Source organism: Symphalangus syndactylus, chromosome 2 (genome assembly GCF_028878055.3).
Source record: "Symphalangus syndactylus isolate Jambi chromosome 2, NHGRI_mSymSyn1-v2.1_pri, whole genome shotgun sequence".
Taxonomy (NCBI): Eukaryota; Metazoa; Chordata; class Mammalia; order Primates; family Hylobatidae; genus Symphalangus; species Symphalangus syndactylus.
Window position 1 is genome coordinate 62,261,500 of NC_072424.2, and position 5,805 is coordinate 62,267,304.

General features: G+C 50.3%; 1 long non-coding RNA gene across 4 annotated transcripts; it reads right to left on the reverse strand.

Moving 5' to 3' along the window:
* Positions 1-2,321: 2,321 nt before the first annotated feature.
* Positions 2,322-5,518, reverse strand: LOC129462880 (uncharacterized). 4 transcript variants are annotated; one of them, XR_008650983.2, is made up of 4 exons: positions 5,289-5,518; positions 4,596-4,882; positions 2,743-3,525; positions 2,322-2,505 (listed from the first exon to the last, which is right to left on the reverse strand). It is a non-coding gene; the product is annotated as an uncharacterized lncRNA (long non-coding RNA). The 4 variants fall into 4 exon arrangements; XR_010115959.1 differs by having other exon boundaries at positions 2,322-3,525; positions 4,596-4,897; positions 5,289-5,516; XR_008650981.2 differs by having other exon boundaries at positions 2,322-3,525; positions 4,596-4,853; positions 5,289-5,515.
* Between the last annotated feature and the right edge of the window lie 287 nt (positions 5,519-5,805).

Here is a 5,805-nt window from a genome sequence, read left to right on the forward strand (position 1 = left end):
GTTCCATTCTCCCCATCATTTTCAGGTACACCAATCAGACGTAGGTTTGGTCTTTTCACATAGTCCCAAATTTCTTGGAGGCTTTGTTCATTTCTTTTTATTCTTTTTTCTCTAAACTTCCCTTCTCTCTTCATTTCATTCATTTCATCTTCTATCAGCGATACCCTTTCTTCCAGTTGATCGCATCTGCTACTGAGGCTTCTGCATTCTTCGCGTAGTTCTCGAAACTTGGCTTTCAGCTCCATCATCTCCTTTAAGCCCTTCTCTCCATTGGTTATTCTAGTTATCCATTCTTCTAATTTTTTTTCAAAGTTTTTAACTTCTTTGCTATTGTTTTGAATTTCCTCTCGTAGCTCAGAGTAGTTTGATCATCTGAAGCCTTCTTCTCTCAACTCATCAAAGTCATCCTCCATCCAGCTTTGTTCCGTTGCTGGTGAGGAACTGCGTTCCTTTGGAGGAGGAGAGGTGCTCTGTTTTTTAGAGTTTCCAGTTTTTTTGGTCTGTTTTTTCCCCATCTTTGTGGTTTTGTCTACTTTTTGTCTTCGATGATGGTGATGTACAGATGGGTTTTTGGTGTGGATGTCCTTTCTGTTTGTTAATTTTCCTTCTACCAGACAAGACCCTCAGCTGCAGGTCTGTTGGAGTTTACTAGAGGTCCACTCCAGACCCTGTTTGGCTGGGTGTCAGCACCGGTGGCTGCAGAACAGCGGATTTTCGTGAGACCACAAATTCAGCTGTCTGATAGTTCCTCTGAAAGTTTTGTCTCAGAGGAGTACCCGGTTGAATGAGGTGTCAGTCTGTCCCACTGGGGGGGTGCCTCCCAGTTAGGCTGCTCAGGGGTGAGGGACCCACTTTAGGAGGCAGTCTGTCCGTTCTCAGATCACCAGCTGCGTGCTGGGAGAACCACTACTCTCTTCAAAGCTGTCAGTCAGACAGGGACATTTAAGTCTGTGGAGGTTCTCGCTGAGTTTTTGGTTGTCTGTGCCCTGCCCCCAGAGGTGGAGCCTACAGAGGCAGGCAGGCCTCCTTGAGCTGTGGTGGGCTCCACCCAGTTCGAGCTTCCTGGCTGCTTTGTTTACCTAAGCAAGCCTGGGCAATGGCGGGCGCCCCTCCCCCAGCCTCGTTGCCGCCTTGCAGCGTGATCTCAGACTGCTGTGCTAGCAATCAGCAAGACTCTGTGGGCATAGGACCCTCCGAGCCAGGTGCGGGACACAATCTCCTAGTGTGCCGTTTTCCAGGCCCGTTGGAAAAGCGCAGTATTAGGACGGGACTGACCCGATATTCCAGGTGCCATCTGTTTTCCCTTTCTTTGACTAGGAAAGGGAACTCCCTGACCCCTTGCGCTTCCCGAGTGAGGCAATGCCTCGCCCTTCTTTGGCTCGCGCACAGTGCGCTTCACCGACTGTCCTGAACCCACTGTTAGGCACTCCCTAGTGAGATGAAAGCGGTACCTCAAGCAGAAATGCAGAAATCACCCGTCTTCTGTGTCGCTGGGGCTGGGAGCTGGAGACCGGAGCTGTTCCTATTCGGCCATCTTGGCTCCACCCCCAGAGTTAAGCCTTTATTTGCATTCATTAGGTTGGGAACACTCTTTTGGTAGAACATACAAAAAGGACATTTTGGTGAACAGTGAGGCCTAATGTAAAAAACTGAGCACTGTGGGATAACAACTAAACACTATACATCTGTAAAAATGGTTTGTGATGTGTGGATTCATCTCACAGAACTAAACCATTGTTTTGATTCAACAGGTTGGGAACACTTCTGTTGTAGGATCTATGAAGGGACATTTTGGAGCCAACTGTGGACTATAGTGAAAAACCTAATATCCCAGGATAAAAAGTAGAAACAGTCTATCTGTTAAAATAACGTGTGATGTATGTATTCATCGCACAGAGTTAAACCTTTTTTTAAATTAAGTTAAAACTTTTTGGTTGTCGTTGCTCCCCCGCAAGTTGTAGTCCTTCAACTTGGGCACTGGGCATGTTGTGGAGAGCTTGTGCAATGAAGGGAATGTGGGGATGGAGTTGGTAGCAATTTCTGGGTCATCTGTCTGCAACTTTTTTGCAGCTGAAATTGTGGGACCCTATCCACACCTCAACTGATTGTATCCTCACCTGTATTCAACTTAACTGCTGCTCGCACTCTTTGTCCCAGAATGAAATCACAAGGTGATGGAAGAGTGCCTGGCTCACGAAGCGAAGCACCTGCTTGGCTGAAAACCGAATTTGAGGTGGATTTAGGAAGCCCTACAGACAGGACTGCTAGGGTCTGGCACTGAGTTGACTGCAGGACAATGAGGCACTGAGAGGTGTCTGCTCTCAGGTGTGATATGCTCCTGTTCTTTATTGAAGAGTGGCTGCTTTGCACGGGAAGGTGATTTGGATCCCTGTTGGTCTTAGACCGCAATTCACTGCAGATCCAGGAACCACGGAAAAACAAAAAACACGCAGCCCCATAGCCCAAGTGGAGACACACCGACAGGTGCACCAGAAGGTGGTGTGACTCGAAAAAAAAGAGCAGCGGTGCATGAGCCAAATATTTTTTAGCAGATGACACTTATACACACACACACACAGACACACAAACACATACAGCCACACACACACACGCAGACATCCAAAACTCACAGCACTCTCACAGAAACACACAGCCCGGCAGCTTCTGAGGCTGCGCAGTTCTGCTTCACCAGAAAGTCCATCCGGCAAGAGCACAGTGCTGAAAAACACAGGCGGACTTTACCTAGAAATTACAGTGAGGCAACTGTCAAGGAGACACACCCCACACCGAGTAGGCAGGCCTGACTCAGCCTGCGGATCCTTTTGGAACTTAGGGATTTCACAGTGTATTTCTGAAGCTCCACTTGAGGTTTCCTCTGGCTGACTCTCCACTGCCATCTGCTAGGATTGTGGGACTATCACTTGGATCTTTAAAGGAAGACAGGTGAGACTCCAATGCAGAAGCATGTCCACAGAGGTCTTCCTCTCCACCAAGCCACAGATACTTGCAGCCAGGCAATGGTGGCATTCACTGTGAAGCGAGCGTTCGCTCACGGCTTGTGCATGGTGTCCCGAGACTGGCGCATGTGCATTCGCGAGGCAGCCTCGGGAGCTGAACTGTCAGGGCTGTGAGCCTGCCTAAGCAGAGAACAATAGTACAGGCAGAGCCAGCCTGGTCTCGAGAATAAGGCTGTCTGTGACAACCACAGTGAGAGCCTATAAGTCTCCACCATAGCGCCTCCTGGGGCCATATCCGTGGTCAGGCACCAGTGGAGGGGGAGAAGTTTCTAGAATTTAAGGTGGGCACTGGAAACGGCTCTTCTGTTTCCATTGCCGAAAGAGGCTGTGACGGAATTGGGTCCCATGGGGATGGGAATACAATCTGGTAAGATGAGGGGTCTGGGGGTGATGAAATCATCCCTGATACACTGGAGGTGGGTGTCACTGAAAGATGGCCGGGCCCTTGAGCTCACCGCCACACTTCATTCTGGGCCTCACAGATGCTCCTGCTTCTCAGCACAGCAGTCTGGGAATGGAAAGAACCAAGACAAAAAGAAGTCCAATGTGGTACCAGGTCTTTGAAGTAAAACTGGCAACACACAAGAGCAAATGAAATTGAGAGATTGTCTCAGAGGCCTTCTGGGGTGGTAACAATCCTGAAGAGCGTGTCCAGGAATGCTGCTGAGGGTCATTGTTGACACCACATGGAAGCTAAGAAAAATCAGTGCTCGCCTAAAAGAACCAGAGGGCCTGTGATAAAGTCCAAGCCACGTTGAAAGATTTCTGCTGGAAGACCCAAGAGCCTCCTGCAAAGTGAAAACAACCCCAGCCCCTGCAACTAGACCACTACCCACCACCTGGAGTGCAGCCAGCCTACCGGAAGTCCCTTTTTCTCCTTGAAACCCCTGGCAGCCAAAAGATGAGTGGAAAGAATTATGTCCACCCAGCAACAGCCCAATGATAAACCACCTCTACAATGAGAAAGGATGTGCAGATGAGATTTAACACAGCCTAGATTACCAGGCAAAAGCCAGACACGGCTGCATGCTCTCATCCTATAGGAATCATGCCGCCCTCTAATAGAAGTGAGAGAAAAAAGAGGTTCCTCGATGGCAGATATAACACGAATTTATGATTCCAAAAATATCAAAGCTGCCCAGTAATTAAAATGTGACAGTGTTTAGAAGGAAACACTCATGAAATGGATCTCCATGTGTGTCGTTTTCTGGCAACTGGGAAATGTTTACTGTGGAAGACTTTGAGGCAGACCCAGGAAACCCTAGACCCACGAGGAACATGGAAGTGAGGAATAGAGGAGGCCAGTGTGGAGGCCAACCCAGCATCAATCCATTCCACCCCTATGTGGCTCCGTGAATGAAAGCCAAATTTGGGAGCTGGCCAAAATGGCCCCAGTTTGTGCTCCAACTGTTCCCCGCATGTTGGAGACCACCCACCTGAGCACAGGGCCATGGTGTATACAGCTTGTGCAATGAAGAGTGCAAGGATGGAATTGGAAGCACCTTCTGCCACCTCTCTGCACCTTTTTGCAGGGAAAGGTGTGGACCCCACCCACACTTCACCAGATTATATACTCACCCCAATCTGAACTTACGGCGCTCACCCCTCCTTCCCGGGACGAAATCCGAAGACGATGGAGGAGTGCCCACCTCATGACGTGAAGCACCTGTTCAGCTCAAAACCGAATTCGAGTTGGATTCAAGCGGCCCTGAGACAGGATTGCGAGGGTCTGGTTGCGAGTTTGAGAGGACCGGTTGGTCCCAAGACAAAGAAGTCATGGGAGGTGTCTGCCCTTGGGTGTGGTGTTCTCCTCTTCTTTCTTCAAGAGTGGCTCTTCTGCAGGGGAAGGTGATTTGGACCCCGGCCTGTCTCGGCCAGCCCTGCAATTCACCGCGGAGTAAGGAAACACAGAAAAACAAAGGACATCAAGCGAGGCAGCCCAAGCGCAGCCACACAGACAGGTGCACCAGAAGGTGGGGCAAGATGAAAACGAAAGTGCTGCAGTGTGTGAGCCACATTGCTTTCAGCAGACAACACTTAGACACACACACATACACACACACACACACAGCCACATACACACGGAGACATACATCACTCGCAACACTCTCATACAACACACAGCCCGGCAGCTTCTGAGACTGCGCGGTACTGCTCTGCCACGAAACCCGAACAGGCACGAAACCCTACCGGGAAGAGCAGCCCCAGAAAACACAGGCGGGCTGTGCCAAGAAATGACAGGGGGCAACTTTCAAGGAGACTCACACTCACCAGGTCTGGGCAGGCCTGAGGCATCCTGCGGGTCCATCCTTAGGGATTTTGTGCTGTATTTCTGAAGCTGCGCTTGAGATTTCTACAGGCTATCTCTCCACTGCCATCTCCTAGGATTGTGAGAATATCACGTGGATCCTTCAAAGAAGACAGGCTAGAGTCTAATGCGGACGCAGGTCCACAGAGGTCCCCTTTTCCGCCAAGCCACAGATACTTGTTGCTAGGCAACTGTTGCATTCACTGTGACGCAAGCCTTCGCTCACGGGTTGCACAAGGTGCCCTGAGACTGGCGCATGAGCATATGCGAGGCAACCTCGGCCCCTCAACTGTCAGGGCTGTCAACTTGCCTAAGCAGAGGAAAACAGGACCGGCAGAGCCAGCCTGGTTCCCGAAAAAGCTGCCTGCGCCAACCACTTCGGGGCCCTCGGCCGTCTCCGTGGTTGCTTCCCGCTGGAGGAGGAGGAGTGTCAAGAATGTGAGGTGGGCGCTGGAAACTGCTCTTCGGATTCCATTTCCG